Here is a 27,306-nt window from a genome sequence, read left to right as displayed (position 1 = left end):
TTGCCTCCTTTTTCTAGTGTAAGCTGCAATACGTATGCTTTTGTCTTCATTCTCTGGAAATCTTAATTTCCCTGGACCTGAAGTGTCAGGGAATTTTTAAAGCAGCCCTCTGTTTCTCAGCAGATGTTTTCTATGTTTCTACTGTAATCAGGTCTTCTTGTGGTTTTTCTTTTTATTTTTTTTTCAAATCTTCCTAGATCATCCCCATTTATTTGCATATTTATTTACTTATTTATTTATTCAGATATTACATGAGGGGGTCATTTCTTCTGCTTGATAGATTTTCTCTTATAATTGAAGAGAACTTTTGATGCACAATACATTTCCTGTCACAAATACTACACATATATGCTGACGGCTGGGGTTTTCTGGGGTCTGTGGGCATGAGAGCTGCTGCCTTACAATCTCTACAACCCAGGTTTGAATCTGTCATGAATGAACACAGTGTAGGAGGTTTCTGACTTCTGGTCTCTTTCCAACTCTTCTATTTCTCTTCTTGCCTTCTCTGTCTCTAACTCTCACATGCTCTCATTCACTCTGTCTCCACACATTAATATTTTACATAGATACTTATTTTACTGACAGGCCCAGATATACAAAGAGAGTTACCAGAGCACTGCTGAGCTCTGGCTTGTTGTTGTCAATTTCACCTAGGCTACTGAGCCTTAGCTTTGTAAGTCTCTCTGGCATAAGCCATATTCTGTCTACTCATATCCATGCCAGTATCTCTCAGAGTTTATCAAAAATATATACATATATATATGTATATATATATATGTCATTTTTAGGATTGTTGACCAATGTATTTTATCTTAATGCAGAATTATAACACTTATAACAGCCTCCTTTTTCATAAATAATTGACCACATAGTTGGAGTAGGATTCACTACAATTATAAATAATATAACCTCCCAGTAGCATTTCTAAGAGCATTTCTATCAGCATCCTTATTGTAATTATCATAGCACAGAACTTGCATCCTTTTTCTAGTGTAAGCTTCAATACGCATGCCTTTGTGTTCATTCTCTGGAAATCTTAATTTGCCTGTACCCTGAAGTGTCAGGGAATTTTTGAAGCAGCCCTCTGTTTCTCAGCAGATGGTTTCTATGTTTCTGCTGTAATCAGTTCTTCTTTTTTTTTTTTTTTTGCTTTTATTTTTCATTTTTTCAAATCCTTCCTAGATCATCCCCATGTATTTGCATATTTATTTATGTATTTATTTAGTCAGATATTACATGAGGGGTCATTTCTTCTGCTTGATAGATTTTCTCTTATAATTGAAGGGAACTTTTGATGCACAATACTTTTCCTGTCGCAAATACTACACACTACTATTACTACTACACTGTTTTTGACAGTGATGTCCAATGCACAATGGATTAGTATTACATGGTTCTAAAGAATTTTCACTATTTTACCTACAATCTTTTTAACCTTGCAAACATTTATTCTGTTCTTTATTGGGACATGAATGGTTTACAGTCAACAGTTACATGTAATAGTGGGCACAGGGGTAATTTTTCCCACTTTCCCTGTATTTCTGTATATCATTTGAAACTGTCTTATTTAGGAGAAGGGAACAGTCATAAATTGAGACAGCAGGGCCCAAGCAGGAAGACAGACAGAGAGACAGTTCTAGCTCTGATTTGCCACTAGCCCAGCTTTTCCCTAGCTGGGTAATTGGTGACCAGGGGCTCAAAACGGGGTCCTGGCCTTCCACATAGTTCCCTGGCAGCTCCACCAGGTGTCCCTCCAACCCATGCTCCCTTTGTTGTCTATGTCACTATCGATCTGCTCTAGGCATTTCTCACCTTCATATGCCAGAAATTTAACACTTCTCCCCTTCACCCATGAAACTTTAACCTTTTACTTGGATGCAAACAGCAACTCCAATCCAGGTTATTTCAGGGAAAAGTGTGTGCGTCTGTGAGTGTGTGTGTTTGTGTGTTTGTGTAAGTGTGTTTCAGTTATGATTACCACTGTTGTTTCTTCATTTGCCAGAATCTGGGCTACCTAGCTTGCCCTGACCAGCTAGGTTCTCTGTACATAGTTTGTATGTGAGGATAGCTACCTTTCCACCCATGCTCTGAGAGTACTATAGGTGAGCTCTGAGCACACACAGACACACACACACACAGAGATAGACACACACACACACAAACTACTGTCATGTCTGTTAGTAGAGCATATGGTGAAGACTTGGGCTGTGTGTGGTCTTTGGGCATGAGAGCTGCTGCCTTACAATCTCTACAACCCGGGTTTGAACCTGTCATGAATGAACACAATGTAGGAGGTTTTTGACTTCTGGTCTCTTTCCAACTCTTCTATTTCTCTTCTCGCCTTCTCTGTCTCTGACTCTCACATGCTCTCACTCACTTTGTCTGCACTCATTAATATTTTACTTATATACTTATTTTACTGACAGGCCCAGATATACAAAGAGAGTTCCCAGAGCACTGCTGAGCTCTGGCTTGTTGTGTTGTCGATTTCACCTAGGCTACTGAGCCTCAGCTTTGTAAGTCTGTCTGACACAAGCCATATTCTGTCTCCTCATATCCATGCCAGTATCTCTCAGGGTTTATAATAAAGATATACATATAAATATATATATATACATATACATTTATATAGCTGTCATTTGTAGAATTGTTGACCTATGTATTTGATCTTAATTCAGAATTACCATATTTATAACAGCCTCCTTTTTTTGAAGCATCCCTCTGTTTCTCAGCAGATGGTTTCTATATTTCTGCTGTAATCAGGTCTTCTTGTGTCTTTTGTTTTTATTTTTATTTTTTTCAAATCCTTCCTAGATCATCCCCATTTCTTTGCATATTTCCCGTGGACCACCACAGTGGATGAGCAGAAGGAGGGTCAAGGGTCTCGAAGGCAACCTTCCAGGTGGGTCAGGAGTCTGCGTGAGGGAGAACAGATAGACACCACACTCTATTGGAGGGTGAATCTGGACTCATTTTAATACTGAAACTGCAGTAGTTTTTATACTTTTTTCAGATTACATTCAGGTTGCCTAAACAACCAGCTTAGTCTTGTGGCTCTGGCAGGCTACATGTTACTCCCCTATAACTGTAAAGAATGGTACAATGCTTAGTATCACCCTGTTCTCAGGGGAGGTTATAGCCAGAATTGTTTTTGACTTTTGCTGAGGGATATTTCTATCATTAATCTTCTATGGGGGGCATACAGATCTTTGCCTAGTAGTGGACCACTGCTCATCTAGGTTTGGTACAGTATAACTATTAATCTTTCTTTGTTTCAATATGTCAACTTGTACCAGGGAGGCCTCAATCTCTGCATTCTTCCTTTGAGGGGCAGGTCATAACATGACTTGTTTTGTCCGTCTATGTTCACCCACCTTCCCCACTTTCACAATGTAACTTTCAAATATGCCCCTGTGTAAGGGAGAGGGGTTGCTTCTGACTCTCCATTCCCACCAGGCACTGCCAAAGCATTATTTTTTTTAATAGGGGAATTAATGTTTTACATTCAACAGTAAGTACAATAGTTTGTACATGTATAATATTCCCCAGTTTACCATATAACAATACAACCCCCACTAGGTCCTCTGAATCCTTCTTGGACCTGTATTCTCCCCACCCACCCACCTCATAGTCCTTTACTTTGGTGCGATACGCCAATTCCAGTTCAGGTTCTACTTGTGTTTTCTTTCTGATCTTGTTTTTCAACTTCGACCTGAGAGTGAGATCATCCCATATTCATCCTTCTGTTTCTGACTTATTTCACTCAACATGATTTTTTCAAGGTCCATCCAAGATCAGCTGAAAACGGTGAAGTCACCATTTTTTATAGCTGAGTAGTATTCCATTGTGTATATAGACCACAACTTGCTAAGCCACTCATCTGTTGTTGGACACCTGGGTTGCTTCCAGGTTTTGGCTATTACAAATTGTGCTGCCAAGAACATATGTGTACACAGATCTTTTTGGATGGATATGTTGGGTTCTTTAGGATCTATCCCCAGGAGAGGAATTGCAGGGTAATAGGGTAGGTCCATTTCTAGCCTTCGGAGAGTTCTCCAGACTGTTCTCCACAGAGGTTGGACCAATTTACATTCCCACCAGCAGTGTAGGAGGGTTTCTTTGACCCCACACCCTCTACATCATTTGCTGCTGTTACCTTTTCTTATGTATGATATTCTCATAGGAGTGAAGTGGTATCTCGTTGTTGTCTTTATTTTCATTTCTCTATCAGAGACTTAGAGCATTTTTTCATGTGTTTCTCGGTCTTTTGGATCTCTTCTGTGGTGAATATTGTGTCCAAGTCCTCCTCCCATTTTTGGATGGGGTTATTTGTTGTCTTGTTGTTGAGTTTGGCGAGCTCTTTATATATGTTGGTTATTAAACTCTTGTCTGATGCATGGCATGTAAAGATCTTCTCACATTCTGTGAGGGGTCTCTTGATTTGGGTAGTGGTTTCTTTTGCTGTGAAGAAGCTTTTTAATTTGATGTAGTCCCATAGGTTTATACTTGCCTTAGTCTTCTTTGTAATTGGATTCATTTCATTGAAGATGTCTTTAAAGTTTATGCGGAAGAGTTCTGCCAATATTTTCTTCTAAGTATCTGATAGATTGTGGTATAACATCCAAGTCCTTGATCCATTTGGAATTTACTTTTGTATTTGGTGAAATACAGTGGATCAGTTTCATTCTTCTGCATGTTTCAACCCATTGTTTCCAACACCATTTGTTGAAGAGACTCAGTCTTCAGCCCAGGGCCCTCAGGGCCCTCAATGCCCTCAGGACTCTCTGGCCAGGCCTTGCAGAAGCTGTCCACTGAGCATGTGCATAAATCAGTTTGTGCCTGTGTGGATGCGTGTGTGTGTGTGTGTGTGTGTGTGTGTGTGTGTGTGTGTGTGTGAGAGAGAGAGAGAGAAAGAACCATAGAATCACTGTGGCACAGGTGATTTTGTGCAAAACACTTGGCACATTATGGATTACAGCTGAATATTTCACCATTGTAGCTCTCCTTGGCCCTTGGTCACTTTTCTTCTTTCTAGATGTAAAAACAATGAGAGGGAGAGGATTTTTCCCTGAGGATTGCACAGGGAATTAGCAGCTGCCCTGTGTGTGTTGCCAGACGAGGACATTTGTTGTGGTGCCTGTCCATGTAGAGAATTTCCTGGATGAGTTCCTTCTCGAACCATTTTTGCTCGGTCCTGTCGGAGCTGCATATAGCTAATGATTTGGAGATTTTACTACATTTGACAATTATTTTCTTGCACAATTTTCTCCCAGGTTTTAACAATCAACTGAATGTCACATCGAATCCATTGTAGAAAATGATTACATTACTGTTATATATACACATATATATGTATATATATACACATACATACATACATATATATATGCAACACACAGATGTCTGAACAATTTTTTAGGTAGAGCACTGCACAGCTCTGGTTTATGTTGGTAATAGGGCTTGACCTGGCTTTTTCCAGCCACAGTTCTTCTTCTTCTAGCGTTTGCCAGCCACAGTTATGAGAGGCATCTCACAGAGCCATCCGTATTCCTCTAATCACATTTCAAATCTCCCTTAGCTCAAGATACCCCTGAGAAATCATCTACTTACCTCTTGCTCTTTTTGTTCATCTAGTCCTATCCGGAAAATGTAAATAAAAAAAAGAAATAGACATAGTATAGTTACCTGCACACAGGGCAGGCTAGGCTGGACCATGGAGATGCAATCAGCCAGCCTGCATCTCTTGGATGGAGTATCACAAAGACTACTTCCAATTTGGAGTGGCAAGGGAAGTTTAGGAGAATGGGCTGAATGCTAAGTGTTGCTTTTCAGAGTGGCTGAGACCTAGATGTTTGAAGTGTTCCCCTTCGTCAGAAACATAAAATAACAATACCACTCATAAGAAGTATGAATGGACATGGAGAGTATGTCTTCAGTGCTCCAGCACTGATCAACACAGGGCCAGAAATTTTGTCTACTTCTGTCTCTGTCTTGGTTTCTCTCTCACTGTTTCTACTTGCCTTCTTTACTGGTCCCTTACTGGAAGTCAGTGCCTGCATCATGAGGTCAGTCTTCCTGGTATTGACGTTTTCCTTTCTTTGCCTTTTGGATTATTCAGTCTCACGCATATCAAGTATTTCAGAGGGGAATTGAGGAGACAGCCTACCTGCTGCAAGTTCCAGGCATATGTCCATCCCCAGCTGCTGCTGTCCAGGCCCTCTGTGCTGGACTCCCCATCTCATATGCCCCGAGGCCGTCTCAGCCTAAATGCAGCCCTCCTCTCCTTCCTGCACAGCATCCTTGTCCTTATCCCAGGAGAGCCCAGGTCAAGAGAAGTGAAACTCTATGCCACTGGCACACATATTGTGCTTTCCCTATATTGGGTTGAATGTAAAGGATCTGTGGCACTGATGACCACACCAATGTGAAGATTTCCACCACGCAAAGCTGAAGCTTCCAGGGTTCAGAAAGAGGGTGTTTTGATGGCTGTGAAATGTCTTTTCCAAGTGCCTCATGGGGTTTCAAATCATGTTGAAACGTGAAGTTCTCTCTTGTGTCTAGGAAATATTCTCACCTATGGCCAGAAGGCCCGCCCAACTTGGATCACAGCTCTGGGCCAATAACCCGGCGTCAGGCAGTCAGCCATCCTGCTGGCTCCTGGAGGGATTCCTGGGTATCTCCTCAGGACCCAAGTGGTAACAGGTGTTTCCAGTTGCCTTTGTTAGCAGGATCCAGGCCCTCAGGTGAGGGGTGGGGCTGCGATCTCCACTGCAAGCTCCTGACTCAGCCAGTGGAGGCACCCATCTTCCTTTTGTCTCTCCATAGCAAGGGCCCAGGGAGCTTCTGGTTCCTGCATGCAGAGTGACTTACCTGGGACACTCATGCACGCTCTCTTCAGGAAATCTGAGTGCGATGTGTGGACACCTGAACACCAATGGATGGGTCTGTGAGAGGCCACTGGAGCAATTCCCTTAGCAGGACCATAATGGTAGGTGTAAGGGGCTGGGTTTATCCACTATTGTTTGGTAAAACAGAGTTCCCATCCATGTTGAAAACACATCTCTGCCTGGGTGCTTGTTGGGCTTGTAGTCTGCTGGCGTTAGCAGTGGACTGAGAGTCTGGAGGCTGAGCAGGCAGCCAAATGTGACTGGCCAGGCTCATGCCCCTGAATTCTTTGGGGTGCCCAGCTTCCCCTGGTGACAGTGTTTGGATGATAGTAAGGCATGACTCAGATTCCAAGATGTGGGACAGGAATGAAGCAAGCCACTTCTTTGCCGTGGGGCCCAGGTTAAGAATGAGTTCTGGGGTGATGTTATCATAGCCAGCAGCTGTTCCCGGTTTAACCCTCTTCAAAGCGTCTTCTAATTCAGACAGTGTAAAGGGAGAGATTTTTGGAGATGGACAAGATAACCGGAAGTGGGATGACCACTCATGGGAAATTTCTCTTTTCCAGACTGGGTCGATCTTAGCATGTCCAACTTGAGTTAGGTGACTGGCCACTGAGTTTGGAGATACGGGAGGATGGGAGATGGGAGGGGGTTGGCTACCGGCACCCAGTCTGTGAAGAAGCTTCCAGGCCTTCCTACTTGAGTGGGTGAAGTTCAGACTTTCCATGAGTTGTTGCCAGCAGGCTTGGTGTGCTGCATCCAGGGAGGCAATGAGATGGTCAGCCACATCTGGGTCGCCCGACTCATCATACTGCTTTAGTAGTTGCTCGCATTCAGCATCAAGACAAGGCATATAGTTAGCATGTCTCCCATGAGGAATGGCTTGGGAAGCTGCTTTGAAGATGGCTTGACGGAAGCGCCTGTAGGAGTCTGCAGAGGGGATAGAGTTAATTGGAATTGCAGGAATAGATTTGTTGGTAAGATCACTGAACAGACGCCAGTTTGCTTTCTGAAAGTTCCATCTTAGTTTCTCCGAGCACAGAATCAGTGGGAGCTGGAGACCAATGTGGATGATAGCTGGGCAGTGATGACTGTGCGGGAAGATCTTGAGAACTTGTCTCGTAGCGGGAAAGGCTTGGCCATTGACTGTGCTAATCCAGCACAGGTTGGGTGACGAGTCTTTATTCCATCTAGCACTGTGAAAAGAGCCTGGCTCTTTTCTGTTTTTTCTGTTTGGGATCGTATAATAGGGAGAGGTCATTCGCTGAAGCCCAGTCGGCTAAGATAGAGCCATCAGCACGAGTGGAGGAATATCCCCAGTCTTGGTGATGACTATTAAAGTCTCCAACGTAAACGGCTGGGTGATTCGGGCTAGGCAGGACCTTGTTATCCCATGAGGCACTGGGAGGCTTATATACATTGACAAGCTGAATAGTTCCAATAGTAATGGAGTCGTAGAAGGTCAAAGAGGCCATATGGTAAACGTCCGCAAGACACGATTTGGCGTAGATGGCTCGGCCATGTTTAGGATGGAGATTATAGCATATTAAATTGAATCCACTGATGGTGAATCGAGCAGCTTCATTGACTGCTATATGTGTTTCTTGTAGGCAGATAACATCTGCCTGATGCTGAATCGCCAATTGACCAATAAGAACGCGTTTGGCAAAGGACAGCCCCTCAACATTAAGTTGGAGTACTCGAAGAGCAGGACCAACAGCTTGAAAGCTGGCAGAAGCTGCTTGTTGCTGGCTTTGAAAGTGACTGGGATCCATGTGGATTCAGTCGGCTAGGAAGGATCGTCAATTTCCCCAATGAATGGGTACTCACATGCGAAGATTATAGCGGTTTTGAAACCACAGAAAGACCCAACACTGGCTGCCAGCTATAGACCAATTTCTCTCCTCTCCCTGTGTTACAAACTCCTTGAGAGGCTGCTTCTGTCACGTATTTCTCATCTTACAGAGAAATTCCTATCACCCACGCAAGCTGGTTTCCGCCCAGGAAGATCTACCTGCGAACAAGCCCTGGCCCTCTCAACTTACATTGAAAATGGATTCCAGAAGAATTTAAAGATGGGTGCTGTCTTTGTTGATCTCACAGCAGCCTATGACACGGTCTGGCACCGTGGTCTCCTAGTCAAGATCTCAAGATGCCTGCCTCCATGGGTGGCCAACACTATATCATTTCTTCTCCAAAACAGAAGATTCCGGGTACATCTGGGTGACAAGTCTAGCAGATGGAGACTTGTCTCAAGTGGCCTCCCCCAGGGCTCTGTTCTGGCTCCTACGCTATTTAATATTTACATCAGTGACCTCCCAGAAACTTCTTCAAGGAAGTTCATCTATGCTGATGACATCTGCTGTGCAACTCAGGCATCAAAGTTCGACATCCTCGAGGAAACACTCACGAAAGACATGTCTCTGATATCTGATTACTGTAAAAAAATGGCGACTAATCCCTAGCACTGCAAAAACGGTATCATCTGTTTTCCATCTACACCATCCCTCGGCCTCGCATGAGCTTACTGTGCAGCTTGGCGATAAGAGAATCCGGCATGAAGCCCAGCCAGTCTATCTTGGTGTTACTCTCGATCACACTCTGTCATTTCACGAACATCTCATAAAAACTGCAGCAAAGGTGGGCGCGAGGAATAACATCATTGCAAGACTGGTCAGCTCCTCATGGGGCGCGAGTGCTTCCACACTAAGATCATCATCTCTGGCATTATGCTATTCCACTGCAGAATACTGTGCCCCAGTATGGTTCCGTAGCCCCCATGTCCACTTGGTCGATTCCAAATTATATTCCTCCATGAGGATAATTTCTGGAACCATTCATTCCACCCCGGTTCCATGGCTGCCAGTTCTTTGCAACATCGCCCCGCCAGATATTCGTCGGGATGCGGCATCATCTAAGTTCATTTCCCACGTCTACGCTCGACCAGACCTGCCAATATAAGCGGATATCTTCGCCCACCCTGTCCAACGCTTGACGTCTCGTCACCCAATCTGGTCCCCTATGCCTACACTGAACTTCTCTGTTCCAGTCTCTTGGAAACAGAGCTGGCAGTCAGCTGAGGTAAAGAACAAACACCTCATCACAGACCCCTGCAAGCGTCAACCCGGCTTTGACATCGCACGTTATGATTGGGCTCTCCTCAATTGCTATCGAACAGGCCATGGCAAGTGCGCCGCTATGTTCCATCGCTGGGTAGCCAGAGACAACCCAAACTGCCCCTGTGGCTACAGACAGACTATGACCCACATAGTCAACGACTGCCACCTCTCCAGATTCAAAGGAGGTCTTGAAACTTGACATCAGGCTCAACCTGATGCTGTTGACTGGCTACGGAAGAAGGGCAAACGCTAGAAGAAAAGTGAGGCATGAGATTCAATGGGGAACTCAGGAGAGCAAGACATGAGAGTCCCTTTGCAACTCCATGCAGTCATGCTGCTTTTCTAAATCTGCTTCTGGGAAGAGGGTAGCCGGATTTAAAGTGGATGGGGCTACAAATTGTATTCTTGGGGAATCTAGGAGGAGGCCTTAAAAGTGAGTTAGTCTGGCATTGCTCATCCACTTTCCTGGGCATTGTTTCAATACCCCTTCAATAGCATGTGGAGTGGTAATCTTTAGAGCCTGCCCCAAAGTCAGTTTATCTGCGTCTTTTACCAATGTAGCTGAGGCCGCTGTTATTTGTAGGCAGGGTGGCCATCCTGCTGCCACTGGGTCTAGTTTTTTTGATATATAAGCGACTGGCCGCTTCCAGGGTCCCAATACCTGGGTCGGTACTCCTTTAGCTATCCCCTTTTCCTTATCTATGAACATCTGAAATGGCTTTGTGGGGACTGGGAGGGTCAAGGCAGGTGCCAACAGGAGGGCTTCTTTGAGCTGATGGAAAGCCAAGTCCATAGCCTCAGTCCACCCCCACTCTCCTTTTTCAGCCGCACCTTCATATAGGGGTCGAGCAATTTCTGCAAACCCAGGGATCCATAAGTGGCAGTACGCCACCAATTCTAGGAACTCTCGCACCCCCCTCTTATTGGTGGGGGTCGGTATGCCCAGAATCATCTGCTTCATTGCTTGGGTGAGCAATCTCTGCCCACCTCTCAGTTTGTGTCCCAAATAGACAACCTCCTCTTTGCAGATCTGTGCTTTCTTCATGCTGGCCCTATATCCCAGCTGTCCAAGTGTCTGCAATAAGTCTTTAGTCCCTTCCATACACAGTTCTTTATCTGGGGCAGCCAGGAGAAGGGCATCAATGTATTATAAAAGCGTCAGCTGGGGTTGGGCATTTCTGTACTCACTCAGGTCTCAGTGTAGTGCCTCATTGAACAAAGTAGTCGAATTTTTGAATCCCTGAGGGAGCCTGGTCTAGGTCAACTGTCCTGCGATGCCAGGTCAACTGTCCTGTGATGCCACAGGACTCCTCGATCCACTCAAAGGCAAAAACTTCCTGGCTTTTAGGTGCCAGTGGCAGGCTGAAAAATGCATCTTTCAATTCTAGTATAGTATACCAAACATGAGTTGGGGTCAGAGCCAACAATAAAGTATAAGGGTTAGGTACTGTGGGGTATATGTCCATGGTCCTGTCATTTACCTCCCTTAGGTCCTGTACAGGCTGATAATCTCCAGTTCCAAATTTTTTTACAGGCAAAAGGATATTCCACGGTGATCTGTGTTGCCTCAATATTCCCAGATCTAAAAGGTGTTTTATGTGAGGGGTGATTCCCTCCCTTGCTTCCAATGTCATTGGGTATTGTTTAATGTGGACTGGTTCAGCCCCAGGTTTAAGTTCTATGAACAGGGGTGCCTGTTTCACTACCAGTCCGGGACCCCCTGTTTCTGCCCATGCCTGGAGATAAGCTTGCAGCCACCATCCTGATAAGGTTTCCCCAGCCTTTGCTGTATCATAGAGGCGGTATTCATCTACCAATGACATGGTCAAGACTTATAGGGGCTGAGTTTGGCAGTCAGTTACTCTAATTTTTCCTTTCAAAATGTATCCTAGCCCCGACCTTGTTCAGGAGGTCTCATCCTAGTAGTGGTGCTGGACATTCCGGAATGACCATAAAAGAATGTGTGACCTGGCCTACGCTTAGGTTAACCCTTCTTTTAGTAGTCCAGTTATAGATCTTCTTCCCTGTGGCTCCCTGTGCCCAGCTCTGTTTATTGTCTAATTGTCCTAGCGGCTGGGTGAGGACTGTGTTGGGCCCCAGTGTCCACCAGGAAGCTCACAGGCTGCCCTCCACTTCTAGTGTTCTCTGCGGCTCAGGGAGGGACTCTGAACCGAGACATCCCTAGTCACTATCTTCCTGTGCCAGCAGGACCTGCTTAAGTTTGTTTGTCATGGTCTTCTTTTGGCACTCTTTTGCCCAATGTCTCTTCTCTTTGCAGTAAGCACACTGGTCTTTCTCTAACCTTTTTCTCTCTCCCCCCTTTTTTCTTCTTTCTTTTTTTCTGTCCTGACCCCCTATCTCTTTCTCTTACATGTCTGTCTCCTTGAGTGACGGCATACAGGATTTTTGTCAATTCCCTACTCTGCTTCTTCCCTTCAGCAGCCCAGTACTTCCTTCTTCAGCCCTCAGCTGCTCCTCCCTCTCCTCAGGGTTTTCTCTGTTGTTATAAACTTTCTTTGCCACCTCTACCAAGTCCCTCAAGGATTTTTCCCCTAGTCGATCTACCTTCTGCAATTTTTTCTGATGTCTAAAGCCGACTGATTGACAAATGCCATTATCACAGCTGCCTTGCTTTCCTCTGCTTCAGGGTCCATGGGTGTGAACTGCCTAAAAGCCTCTATGATTCTTTCTAGAAATGCTGCAGGAATTTCTTGCAGTCCATGCCTCATGTCCCCCACTTTGGCTAGGTTAGTCGGCTTCCTAGCCGCTGCTCGGGGCCATTAGAGTCTGGCAGTAGACATGGAGACGCTCCCTACCTTCTGCTGAATTGAAATCCCAGGAGGGTCGGGTCAATGGGAAAGCCACTGCGATTAGGCCTGGATTTTGGGTGGGCCTCCCATTGGGCCCAGGGATGGCTTTCCGCGCCTCATTCTGGATCTTTTCTCTCTCGTCCGTGGTAAACAAGACCTCTAAGAGCTGCTGGCAGTCATCCCAGGTAGTTGGATTTGTAAAGATAACAGAATATAACAAGTTAATCAATGTCTTAGGGTCTTGAGAGAAGGGGGGTTCTGAGTTTTCCAATTATACAAGCCAGAGGTAGAGAATGGCCAATAATAGAGTGTCTGGTTCCCTTCCTCATCTGGGGAACCTACTGCTCACAGCGGGAGTGCCTTAGGGACTGAAGTGGGTTCTGACAATGTGGGCTCCCTCTGCCCCTGCTGGGGCTGGAGGCCAAATGCAGGTCCTGTGGCGTGCTGATCTCCCTTATCTTGAGGCAGAGGAACTGTTGGATGTTGACAGGGAGGGTGGTTGTTCTGTCCTCTGGTACCTGCGGAATAAGGTGGGGGAAGTTCTGGCCCTAGATCAATGAGATCGGAACAAGGGATGGAGTCTGAGAGCACCATTGGCTTCTTGGAACTCAGCCACTTAGCCTCTGCCACCAATACTTTTGGAGGAACCTGTGAGGGAATCAAAACCTTGATCCACGTGGGGGGGGGGGGGTTTTGGAACTTGGTTGTGCTCTGACAAAGAAAATTTCCACTGCACAAGTGCTTCTGCAAGTATGAATGGCACATTGGATTCGGGATACTGTTGTTCATTCTCCCAGGTGATCTTCGCCTTGGTTCTTCCCTTTGCTATTCCTATGCTGTGTGTAATTTTCTGTGAAGACTCAATTGGGAGTGGCATGGGGAGCTCAGCTGCCTTCTGCTGTGTGTCCACAAGGTGGCATCAAATCCGGTAGTTGAGTGTAGTGATTTTGTGGAATGAGGAGAACTCCGGGATTTGTGTCCCATGCAGAGCAAGGTTTGAAATTGACATAGACTGCCCTAGACATCTATTCTCTCCTGTGGGGTAGGGGGAACCCCCTATTTGTCTTTGCAAGTGAATGGGGTTTCACTCTGGGATGACTCTACTGGGAGCTTGTGAATCCCTGTGCTCAGCTGCATTCTGCTGAGTGTCCACAAGAGGGCAGCACCAGTGAAGTACTGAGGCTCCTTGGAGCAAGTGCCCTGGAGGCAGTGGCCAAGGAGAGTGGCAAAAGTGTTTCTGGGTGTGCCCCAAGATCATGGCCAGCCTAGTGCAGACAGTGTCCTAAGAAAAGGCCAAGACAGGAGCTGTGGGGGGTTGTGTGTCCAGAAACAGGGCCTTCAGAGGATGGCTGAAAGTCCCCAGGGGCGGCCCTTAAAGCCCATGCTCAATGAGCATGAGGGGAAGGCCGTGTGTGTATTCATAGAGACAGCTGACCAATCATAGAAGAGGAGCATGATCTTCAGGGACGTGAACCTAGAGCTGGCCAATGAGAACTGAGGAGGAGTTGCGAGGGTGGGCCTAGGAGAGCATCCCACCAATGAGAGCCCAGGTGCCTGCTCTGGGTGGCGTGCCTCTGGATGTTGGCCAATCAGTGTCCAGCAGAAGTGCCTGGGGGCTAGGCCCTCGGGAGGCTGTCCAATGTGCACCTAGGGTGGGCCTTGTTGGTGGAGCCCAGGAGGCTGGAAAATCATGGGCCAGGGGCAGTGACCTTTCTGGGCATGCCCTAGGGCCTGGCCTATCAGAGGCCACCCCCTCAGAGAGCAGCCCACCAATGGGAGCCAAGATAAGGTAGCTGGGGGTGTGTCCCGGGACACCAGGCCAATCAGAGTCGAGTGAAAGTGGCTGGTGGGCAGGCCTTCCAGTGGTGGTCCAATGAGCATACTGCAGGGACATGTGGGCGGTGCTCAAGGCCGCTGGCCAATCACTGACTAGGGGCACTGAGCCTCCTGGGCGTGGCCAATAACACTGGCCAATGAGATTGTTGGCAGTGGTTTTGGGCGTCTCCTAGGCCTCTGGTCTATCTGAACCTGGTTTCTCCCTATGGGCGGGCCTTCTGAAGGAAACCCGCCAATGGGAGTCCAGAGCTGGCCTTTAAAGGCTGGGCGAGCTTCCAGGAAGTGTGAAGTGGAGTTCAGCCTATGGCCCTCAGGGCCCTCAGTGCCCTCAGTGCCCAGCCTTGTAAAAGCTGTCCATTGCGCATCCCTGTGTGGATGTGGGCATGTGTGTGTGTGTGTGTGTGTGTGTGAGGGAAAGAGAGAACCACAGAATCACTGTGACAAAGGTGATTTCGTACATAACATTTGGCACATTATGGATTACAGATGAATATTGTCACCATTCTTGCTCTCCTTGGCCCTTGGTCACTTTACTTATTTTCAGATATAAATACACTGAATAGGGAGATGTTTCTGCCCTGAGACCTGCACTGGGAACTAGCAGCTGCTCTGTGTGTGTTCCCAGACTAGGAAGCTTGTTGTGGTGGCTGTCCATGTAGAGACTTTCCTGGATAAGTTCCTTCTCGAGCTTTTTTTTGCTCGGTCCTATAGGAGCTGCATATACCTAATGATTTGGATATATTACTCCATTTCACAATTCTTATCTTGATGCTAAGTTTCTCTCCAGGTTTTAACAATCAATTGTTTTAATGTCATATCAAATCCACTGTACAAAATGGTTACATCAGTGTAATTAATATATATATATATATATATATATATACACATACATAACATACAGATATTTGAACAGTATCTTTTAGTTAGAGCACTGCTCAGCTCTGGATTATAGTGGTTATAGGGAGTGACCTGGCCCTTCCCAGCCACAGTCTTGAGATTCATCTCACAGAGCAATTCATATTCTTCTTATCACTCTTCAAAACTCTCTTAACACAAGATACCTTTGACAAATCATCTGCTCACCTCTTCCTCCTTTTGTGCACCAAGTCCTACAAGAAAATGTAAATAAAAGAAGAAATAGAGTATAGTTACCTGCACACAGGACAGGCTGAGTCTGGACCAGGGGGATTCAATCAGCCAGCCTGCATCTCTTGGCTGGAGCATCACTAATACTACTTCCAATTTGGAGAGGCAATGGCAGTTTAGGAGAATGGGCTGCATGCCAAGTGTTGCCTTTCAGAGTGGCTGAGACCTAGATGTTTGAAGTGTTCCCCTTCGTCAGAAACATAAAATAACAATACCACTCATAAGAAGTATGCATTGGACATGGATAGTATGTCTTCAGTGCTCCAGCACTGATCAACACAGGGCCAGAATTTTTGTCCTTTTCTGTCTCTGTCATTCTGTCTCTCTCACTGTGTCACATATTTCTCATCTTACAGAGAAATTCCTATCACCCGCCCAAGCTGGTTTCCGCCCAGGAAGATCTACCTGCAAACAAGCCCTAGCCCTCTCAACTTATATTGAAAATGGATTCCAGAAGAATTTAAAGACGGGTGCTGTCTTTGTTGATCTCACAGCAGCTTATGACATGGTCTGGCACCGTGGTCTCCTAGTCAAGATCTCAAGATGCCTGCCTCCATGGGTGGCCAACACTATATCGTTTCTTCTCCAAAACAGAAGATTCCGGGTGCATCTGGGTGACAAGTCTAGCAGATGGAGACTTGTCTCAAGTGGCTTCCCCCAGGGCTCTGTTCTGGCTCCTACGCTATTTAATATTTACATCAATGACCTCCCAGAAACTTCTTCAAGGAAGTTCATCTACGCCGATGACATCTGCTGTGCAACTCAGGCATCCAAGTTTGACATCCTCGAGGAAACACTCACGAAAGACAAGTCTCTGATATCTGATTACTGTAAAAAATGGCGACTAATCCCTAGCACTGCAAAAACGGTATCATCTGTTTTCCATCTACACCATGCCTCGGCCTCGCATGAGCTTACTGTGCAGCTTGGTGATACAAGAATCCGGCATGAAGCCCAGCCAGTCTTCTTGGCGTTACTCTCGATCGCACTCTGTCATTTCACAAACATCTCATAAAAACTGCAGTAAAGGTGGGCGCGAGGAATAACATCATTGCAAGACTGGCCAGCTCCTCATGGGGCACGAGTGCTTCCACACTAAGATCATCATCTCTGGCATTATGCTATTCCACTGCAGAATACTGTGCCCCAGTAGGGTTCCGTAGCCCCCATGTCCACTTGGTCGATTCCAAATTATATTCCTCCATGAGGATAATTTCTGGAACCATCCATTCCACCCCGGTTCCATGGCTGCCAGTTCTTAACAACATTGCCCCGCCAGATATTCGTCGGGATGCGGCATCATCTAAGTTCATTTCCCACGTCTACGCTCGACCGGACCTGCCAATATAAGCGAATATCTTTGCCCACCCTGTCCAACGCTTGACGTCTCGTCACCCAATCTGGTCCCCTATGCCTACACTGAACTTCTCTGTTCCAGTCTCTTGGAAACAGAGCTGGCAGTCAGCTGAGGTAAAGAACAAACACCTCATCACAGACCCCTGCAAGCGTCAACCCGGCTTTGACATCGCACGTTATGATTGGGCTCTCCTCAATCGCTATCAAACAGGCCATGGCCGGTGTGCTGCTATGTTCCATCGCTGGGGAGCCAGAGACGACCCGAACTGCCCCTGTGGCTACAGACAGACTATGACCCACATAATCAATGACTGCCACCTCTCCAGATTCAAAGGAGGTCTTGAAACTTGACATCAGGCTCAACCTGACGCTGTTGACTGGCTACAGAAGAAGGGCAAACGCTAGAAGAAGAACTGTGTCTACGTGCCTTCTTCACTGGGCCTTTAGTGGAAGTCAGTGCATGCATCGTGAAATTTCTTCTTGTGTCTAGGCAATATTCTCATCTATGGCCATAAGGCCCACCAAACTCGGAGCACAACTCTGGGCCAATGATCCGGGGTCAAGAGGTCAACCAGTCCACAGGCTCCTGGAAGGATACCTGAGTATCTTCTTAGGGACCAAGCTTTAACAGGTGTTTCAAAGTGCATTTGTTAGAAGCAGCCAAGCACTCAGGAGGGTGCGTCTTTGATTTCCACTGGAAGCTCCTGACTCAGCCAATAGAGGCACACATCTTCCTTTTGTCTTTTGTCTTTCCGTAGCAAAGTGCTGGCCAGGGAAACTTCTGGTTTTTGCCCGCAGAGCGACATTGCATGGGAGACTCATGCAAGCCCTCTTTTGGGAATCTCTCTGAGTGTGATGTGTGGATACCTGGACAACATCTTTCAGGGCTGTGAGAGGCTACAGGAGCAATTTCCTTAGCAGAGCCTGAAGGGTAGGTGTAAGGGGTTGGGTTCATCCACTGTTGTTTGCTCAAGCAGAGTTCCCATCCATGTTGAAAATACAGCTCTGCCTGGGTGCTTGCTAGCTTGTAGTCTGATGCCCTGAGAAGTGGACTGAGAGTCTGGAGGCTGAGAAGGCAGCCAAACAGGACTGGCCAGGCTCATGCCCTTGAATGCTGAGGGGTGGCCCAGCTTTCCCTGTGGGTGAAAGTTTCTGGATGATAGTGAGGCAGGTGATTAAAGTGAGAACTATGGAGAGTCAGACATGACTGTCCCTTTACATATGCATTCCTACTTAGGCAGAATCTGGGTTACCTGGCCTGTCCCTGACCAGGTGGGGTGTCTGTAGTTAGGTTGCAGGTGAGGGTGGCTACCTAGCAGCCATGCAGTGAGACTAGTATAGATGAGCTCTGAGCACACACACACACACACACACACACACACACACACACACACACACACAGGCACACATGCATACACACATGCACACACACATATTCACACTTGTCCATGCCTGGTAGAAAATTATATGGAAAGCCTAGTGTAGGTCTGGGGGTCTGTGGGCATGAGAGTTGCTGCCTTACCATCTCTACAACCCAGGTTTGAACCTGTCAAGAATGAAAGCAGAGCAGGAGGTTTTGGTGCTATGGTTTCTTTCAGCGTCTAGTTCTTCTCCAACATTTCTGTCTCTGCCTCTCAAATGTTCTCACTCATTCTGTCTCCACTCATTAATATTTTACTTATATCCTTATTTTACTGACAGGCCCAGATATACAAAGAGAGTTACCAGAGCACTGCTGAGTTCTGGCTTGCTGTGTTGGTGATTACAATTTGGCTACTGGAGCCTCAGCCTTGGAAGTCTCTCTGGCACAAGCCATATTTTGTCTCCTCATATCCATGCCTGTATTTTCAGAATTTATAATAAAGATATATATATCACCCAGAGAAGCAGCCAGGACTAGAGAGGGTGGCAATTATACCTGCAAATTCACAATACAGGTATATGCTAACTATCACTGAGCTTGTGAATATTTATCTATATCTATATCTATCTATCTATATATATATATATCTTTTTTAGAATTGATGACCCATGTATTTGATCTCAATCTGGAAATACCACGTTTGTACGAGACTCATTTTTCATAAATAAGTGGCCACATACTTAGAGCAGGATTCACTACAATTATAAATAATTGAACTTTCCAATAACATTTCTAATAGCATTTCTAGCAGTATCCTTATTGTAATGATCATAGCACAGAAATTGCCTCTTTATTTTCTAGTCTAAGGTTCAATACATATGTGTTTGTTTTCATTCTCCATAAATCTTCAATTCCCTGAACACTGAAGTGTCAGGGAACTTCTGAAGCAGTCATCAGTTTCTCAGCAGTCTGTCTGGACAATACTGCCATCATCTGTTCTTCTTGAGCTTTTCATTTTTAAGTGTTTTCCAAAATTTTTCCTAGATCCTCCCCATTTATTTGCATATTTATTTATTTAGACAGGTATCCCATGGGGAGTATTTTCTTCTGCTTGGTATATTTTATTTTGTAATTTTAGGGATCTTTTGATGCACAATACAATTCCTGTCACAAACTCTACACATTATCTTAGTTCATGTTAGTGACATCCAATGCACAATGGATTTGAATTGCATGGCTTAAAGAATTGTCACTATTTTACTTAAAATGTTTGTAACCTCAATAATTCACTGTTCTTTACTGGGGGTGAATGGTTTACATTCAGCAGTTAAATATAACAGTGGGCACAGGGATAATATTTCTCACTTTTCCTGTATTTATGTACATTATTTTAATTTTTCTTATTTACTAGGAGATGGTCAGAAATTGATAGGGCAGGGAACCAATCAGGAAGAGAGGAAGAGAGACAGAGAGACAGCTGCAGCTCTGATTTGCCACTAGCTCAGCTTTTCCTCAGCCAGGTAAGTGGTGACAAGGGGCTCAAAATGGGGTCCTGACACATTGTTTTCTGTGAACTTAACCAGGTGTCCCTCCACCCAGGCTCCCTTCGTTAACTATGTAACTATCTAACGGCTCTAGGCACTTCTCTTCCTTCATATTCCAGAAACTTAACACTTCCCTCTCCACCCATGAAACTTTGACATCTTACTTGGCGACAATACAGCAACTCCAATCCAAGTTATCTCAGGAAAAATTGAGTGTGTGTGTGTGTGTGTGTGTGTGTGGTAGAGTGTTGGTTATCACTGTTGTTTCTTTATTCCTGCCTTAGGGTATTATTAACCATGTTGTGCTATGTCAAAGGTAGTTTACACTGCAAAATTTGCTGTTTGCAATTCCAGCCCTCCTCTGCCTCCTGCACAGCGTCCTTCTCCTTATCCCATGAGAGGCCAGGTCAAGAGATGTGAAACTACATGCCACTGGCACATTACATTTTCCCCATATGTGTGTCGAATTTGAAGGATATGTGGCACTGATGACCACACAAGTGACAAGTTTTCCACACAAAATCTGAAGCTTCCAGGGTTTAGAAAGAGGGTGCTTTGATTGACCTGACTTCTGATGTGAAATGTCTTTTCCAAGTGCCTCATGAGGTCAAATTGTTTTGAAACTTGAACTTCCTTCTTCTGTCTAGGCAATATTCTCACCTATGGCTAGAAGGCCACTAAACTAGGAGCACATCTCTGGGCCAATAACCTGGGGTCAGGAGTCAGCCAGCCTGAAGGCTCCAGGAGGGATTCCTACGTATCTCCTCAGGGCCAAAGCTGTAAGAGGTGTTTCAAATTTCCTTTGCTAGCAGGAGCCAGGCACTGTCAGTTCTTGAAATTCTTAACAGAAACTTAGTGCCTGCTGACATTTATCAGGAGATGGCTGGATTCCCCAAGGCCAGCTCTTAAACCCCTGGCAGCCCTAGAATGTTCAGGGACTGCATGCCAGCTTGACTTTACTGTACTTTCATTAGCCAGGGATGCCTGGATCCACCCAGGGACTGGAAGGGTCAGTACTCTTCCTGAGTGATTGGCATTTAATGTCCAGAACCACCTACATTGTGCTCCCCAGAAGTTCCTTGTTAATACCTCTGTGAGGACCCATTGAAGCACTTCTGCTTGACTCTGATTGGCTGGTTTTCAGATACATGCCCCCAAGTGTAGGCACCTGGGCTCTCTTAGGCCAGCTGTTCTGAGCCCAACCCTTGGCCCACTACCTTTGCTGATTGGATAGTTCTTAGGGACCCCCTAGGAAGGTCAGTATTCTTGGTTTTTGATAGATCAGAAGACTGAAAGACAGCCTTCCCAGCCCACCCCTCACACTCCCTGATCAGGTCTATAAGGCCCCTTTGCTGGACTCTTACTGGCTTGTTCTTCTAAACATGCACCCCATAGCCCCTATCTGGGTTCTCATTGGAGGGCTATTTTCTGAGACCCGCCTTACAGATGATGCCTGCACTTTGATAGGCAATGCTCTTCAGCCATGCTCAGAAGCCCTGTCAGTAATCTCCTTGACAAGTGCCTCTAGGGAGCCTTCAAGGAATCTCTCTTCTGCTTTTGTGCTGCCCTCTTGTGGACATACAACAGAATTCAGCAGAGCACAGGAATTCAGAAGCTCCCAATGGAGTCTCCCTAGACCAGTAAAGAAACCCCATCCACCTAGAAAGCAAAACGGGGGATCAATACACCCTAGAAGAATGATTTTTGGGAATCGTGTGTGCAATTCAAACCTTGACATCTATAGTCGACAATACCTGATCTACTCTCATTTTACAAAACACATACACAGAAGTACATGGGTTGCTGCCACCTTGTGGTCACACAGCAGAATGTAGCTGTGCTCCTATTTGGCAACTCTCAATGGAATCTATATTTAATCTTTATTTTCCCTTTTGTTGTCCTTGTTGTATTTTTATTGTTGTTGTAGTTATTGTTGTTATTGATGTTGTCATTGTTACATAGGACAGAGAGAAATGGATAAAGGAGGGGACGACAGCAGGGGAGAGAAAGATAGACACCTGCAGACCTGCTTCACCGCCTGTGAAGTGACTCCCTTGCAGGTGGGGAGCTGGGGGCTCGAACGGGTATCCTTGAGGCAGCCATTGTGCTTTGCACTGCTTGCGCTTAACTGCAGTGCTTAACCGCCCGACTCCCCAATAGCATCTATAAAATGACAGAAAGCACAGGCATGGGAAGAGCCATGTTGAGAAATGACTTCGGGAAAGAAAGACAGTTTTGTGAGTCCAATGTGCCATTCATTCATGCAAAAGCACTTGTGCTGAGGGGATTTGCTAGGCCAAGCAGTGGCACACATATTGAAATACACACATCACAGAGTGAACTTGTATTGTCATGGGCACAACCAAGGATGAAGCCTAGTCCCTAACACACTGAGGTATACTTCTGAGCTCTCTCTCTCTCTCTCTCTCTCTCTATATATATATATATATATATATATATAGAGAGAGAGAGCTTTAAAACAGGTTTACATTGGATGTGGAAATTATGAACAAAGAGAAATTTCTCTTTTTTTATGGCCAACAAAGTTATTACTGTGGCACAGCAAGTACGGATGAACTAGTCCTGGTGGCCATATTTTCATTTTATTTCTTAATATTTCTTTTTTTAAATTCCCCCCTTGTTTTATCGTCATTGTGTCTTATTGATGTTGTTGTTGGATAGGACAGAGAGATATGGAGAGAGGAGGGGAAGACAGAGGGGGATACAAAGATATTCAACCCCTGCAGACTTGCTTTACCCCCTGTGAAGCGACTCCCCTGCAGGTGGGAAGCCGGGGGCTCGAACTCGGATCCTTACCCCAGTGCTTTGTGCTTTGCGCCACGTGGCTTTACCCGCTGCACTACCGCCGACTCCCATTATTTCTCATTTTAATTAGATAGACTATAAAAAATAGAAGGGTTAGGGAGAGAGGACAAAAAGATATACACCTGTGAACAAGCTTCACTCTTGAATTTGACTCACTGCAGGTGGGGCACGAAGTTACTTATGGGAAATTTAGTCGTAAGCACAGCCAGCTGAGACTCATCAGGATGGTGGAGGCTGCACAGTGATGATGCAATAAGAATCTCATGTCTGAGGTTTCAAAGTCACAGGCTCTATTCCCTTTGCCACAATGAGCTGGAGTGTACCAGTGTTCTAGTAGAAAAATAAATACAGTAGGGGAAGGAGAGTGCTGCACACATGTTATAATGCACTGGGTTAAAGCCTCAGTACTACCAAGCAGGGGGGAAACTTCACAAAAAGTGAAACAGTGCTACAGGTCTCTATCACCACAACTGATCTGTGTCTTCCAAATAAATAACATAGTTTCAAAAGAATAATGCAAAATGTAGACTAAACAATAAACAGAATTTAATGAGCAGAGAAGGTGGTAAAGCCAGTGAAACCTGCAACTTAAAACTCAAACGAGGCAGTGCTGTGGTGTCCCTCCCTCTCTCCCCCTTTCTTATCTCTTGTACTATACTAACACTCTTAGGAACATTGAATGTGGGGTGGGAGACAGCATGAAGGCTGGGCTGAGATGACCAGGCCTGAATCCCTGTAGTGTTGCAGGCAGAGTGCAGACCTTGCATGTGGGAGGCTCTAGATTACATACTGAAATCTCACAGAATTGAGGACACAGCTCTATGGCCTGTCCCTCCCCTGCTCTCTCACAACCACAGGACAGGAGACTGGAAGGGGGCCTAATGGTAAAAGCAAGCCAGAGGTTCCTGCTTGAGGCTTCTAGTCCACAGTCAGCAGTGCCGCCTGGAATGAGAAACCATACACTGTCCTGATCACAGGGCGCACCAGTTGGAGGCTGTGAATTGAACCTTCAGACATAGAAGTCTTTTTGCATAGCTATTTTGCTATAACAGAGCTCTAAAATTATTCATTAAGATAGAGATGAGCAGAGGCCCAGACCGACACCCTGAATCTTATGATGCTGGACCTTGTGTTTTAGATTTCAAAGTGTTATACACTGTTTAATCAACCCAACCGCTTCATTCTGAAACAATAATGACTATAAAGAGCATTGAACTTCAAGTTCAATCCCAGCACCATCTAAAACCAGAGCTAAACCATGCTCTGGTGTTTCTGTTTATTTATCTCTGTATCTCTCTCATTAAAAGTAATAAAACATTTAAAAAAGAGTATTTCATCTTATGTTTTCTGTACTCTAATATTCTCTGTGGTATTAATGAATTCTACTTGGCTTTCATGTTACTGGCTAAGTGTTAAATTATTAATTAGGGATTAAGAGATGTTACAGTTTCTCAGGCTAAGGATTGTGCATTAAAGCCTAGCATAAGTTTGTATTATTTATCTTTTCTATTTGGCTCCAGGGTTATTGCTCGGGCTTGGTACCTGCACTGCTCCTGGAGGCTGTTTTTCTCCTTTTATTGCCCTAGTTGTTTATCATTGTAGTTATTGTTGTCATTGTTGGACAGGACAGAGGAAAATCAATCAGCTAGGCTCCCTCTTTGTTTTCCCACCTGGGTCTTTGCTCAGTATGGGAGGCATGAATTCCAGTGCTTGATCAGGCAGTGGAGTGGGATCTTCTTGGCATTAGTAAGATTTTTTTTCTTTTACCAGAGCACTGCTTAGCTGCAGTTCATGGTAATGCAGGGGATTGTGCCTGGGACTTTGAAGCTTCAGGCAGCAGAGTCTTTTTGCATAACCATTATGCTATCTCCTCTGCCCTCTCTGTGTCTTTATTAAACAGATGCAGAGGGGAGGTGACCCCACAGCAGCTAGAGATAGGTGTGGGGGCAGCCTGGGTTGGGCTGCTGACTTCTTCCCTCTCAGAGGGCACCATGCTGCAGGCACCTCAGCTAGCTCAGGGCTGGCGGGGACATCTGGGCGTGCCTTGGTTTGGGACTGGGGAGCAGGCTTGCAGGCAGGCGGCAGGACCCCTAGGGGCCAGCTCAGGGCTGTAGGCGGGGTTGGGAGGGGCTCCGCGGCCACATTCAAGATGAATCCTCGCGGCCAGCCATCAGCCCCTCCTCTGCCACCTGCACCTGGGCCAATGGCGCGGCACGGGGTGTGGGCGGGGCTCCCTCTTCAAGCAATTAATCCCACGCCGGACTCATTGCCTGCCCCGCGGGCTGCAGCCTGCTCACCTCCCTCCTGCCGCGCCGTCCTGCCCGCACCCTCTCCTGTGCTGCCTCTCCTGCCCAGTGGTGGCGGCTCCTCCCCAGGTGTCCTGGCAGAGGCCTCCCCCCCGCGGCTGTCTCCCGACAGTCAGGTAGCGCGGCCTCAGCTCGGCTCCCTCTTTGTTCCCCCACCGGTGTCTTGGCTCTGGCGCCACCTCCTCCCGTGGCCCTCCAGGGAGTTCTGGGCGCTGCGTTCAGCCCATGCCCCTCTGCTTCACTTCCATCACTGCCCGCTGCGGAACAGGAACCCCCCTTTTATTTATTTTTATTTATTTTTTTTAGCAGAGCACTGCTCAGCTCTGGCTTATAGTGGTGTGGGCGATTGAACCTGGGACTTGAGAGCCTCGGGCATGAAAGTCTCTTTTGCATAACCATTATGCGGTACCTCCACCTGCTTTTTTACTTCTTTTTTGCCTCGTTTCCCTCCGTGTGGCCAAAGAAGGGAACTGCAAGGCTGCGGTGGAGAGCCCAGACTGGAGTGCGAGGTGAGTGTCCAGGGCGTGGAGCAATGGGGGCGGGAGCGAAGGTGGCACCATGCGGTTGGTAGGTCCTCTGAACCACCATCCTTTGCGGTGACCGCGGCGTGGTGGCCTGAACTTGGGGCCCATGAATCCTGCGCCCGGCCCTGGGTGGTCACGCGGGGTGATTCGGGCTCCACTTGGCCGGGACACCCAGGTCGGGGGCTTTCGAAACCTCCCGAAGGGATCGAGCAGGGTGGCTGACGCCTTAGACTTCTGGCAGGTCAGGCCCAGGAGTAGCTCTCTGGCCAAGGCCAAGGTCCCGAGGGAGAGGGGGCCCACCACACCTCCCCCAGCGGAGGAGCACGTGGTGGCTGATATCCCGCCCGTCCCACTAGGAGTTTGCCCCACTAGGAGCTTGCGGGGCCCCTGAGCTTAGCTCTGCGTGGGGGGTGACTGGAAGGGGCGCACCCGGCGGGCACGTGTCCCCTGGACCTCGAGGCTGGTCTGGGAGGCTGTCCCCAGGGCATGGATGCTCAGGTGCGTGGAGCCGGCCATGCTGAATCCCCCTCCCCCATCTTCAGTTCCCCCCCACCTGCTGCCCAGCCATGCTTCTGATGAGGGCTGCAATGTGCCTCCTGAGGGCCGGGGGAGGCCCTTATACTCGCCGAGGATTAGCTATTTGGGTTTAACTGATAATATCTTTGAGAAATAGGTGTTTCTGGTATTTGCAGTAAAGTTTCAATAAAAAGCATTGTGGGAGAGCACACAGTTCACTGACATGTTAGCATTTCTGAGGTTTTCCCATCAAGCACCCTACACCCCAACTGAAGAGTAGGAGCTTAATAAGTGGTAAAGCACATATATTTTATTACAGTGCTATTTTGACTCTAATTTAAAGACAGTATATCAAATCGCATTGGGTTTTGTTTAAAGTTTTTTTTTTTTTTTAACCAGAGCACTGCTCCGCTCTGGCTTATGGTGGTGCAGGGGATTGAGCCTGGGACTTTGGAGACTCAGGCATGAGTCTCTTTGCATAACTATTATGCTATCTATCCTCTGCCCTAACATTTCTTAATCTACATAATTAATAGAATAAGTTGTTGCCTTGGCTTGGGACTGGGGAGCAGGCTTGCAGGCAGGCGGCAGGACCCCTAGGGGCCAGCTCAGGGCTGTAGGCGGGGTTGGGAGGGGCTCCATGGCCACATTCAAGGTGAATCTTCACGGCCATCCATCAGCCCCTCCTCCGCCACCTGCACCTGGGCCAATGGCGCGGCACGGGGGGCGGGCGGGGCTCCCTCTTCAAGCAATTAATCCCAGGCCGGACTGATTGCCTGCCCCGCGGGCTGCAGCCTGTTCACCTTCCTCCTGCCGCGCCGTCCTGCCCCCGCACAGCTTCTCCATGAGGTCCCACACCCTCTCCTGCGCCACCTCCTGCCCAGTGGTGGCGGCTCCTCCCCAGGTGTCCTGGCAGAGGCCTCCCCCCCGCGGCTGTCTCCCTACAGTCAGGTACCTCTTTGTTCCCCCACCGGGGTCTTGGCTCTGGCGCCACCTCCTTCCGTGGCCCTCCATGAAGTTCAGGGCGCTGCGTTCAGCCCATGCCCCTTGGCTTCACTTCCATCACTCTGCCC

General features: G+C 46.8%; 1 pseudogene; it reads right to left on the bottom strand.

Moving 5' to 3' along the window:
* Window positions 1–11,214: 11,214 nt before the first annotated feature.
* LOC132533010 (uncharacterized) lies at window positions 11,215–26,233 on the bottom strand (annotated as a pseudogene).
* Between the last annotated feature and the right edge of the window lie 1,073 nt (window positions 26,234–27,306).

Source organism: Erinaceus europaeus, chromosome 15 (genome assembly GCF_950295315.1).
Source record: "Erinaceus europaeus chromosome 15, mEriEur2.1, whole genome shotgun sequence".
Classification (NCBI taxonomy): domain Eukaryota; kingdom Metazoa; phylum Chordata; class Mammalia; order Eulipotyphla; family Erinaceidae; genus Erinaceus; species Erinaceus europaeus.
This window is presented reverse-complemented; position numbering and strand designations above follow the sequence as displayed.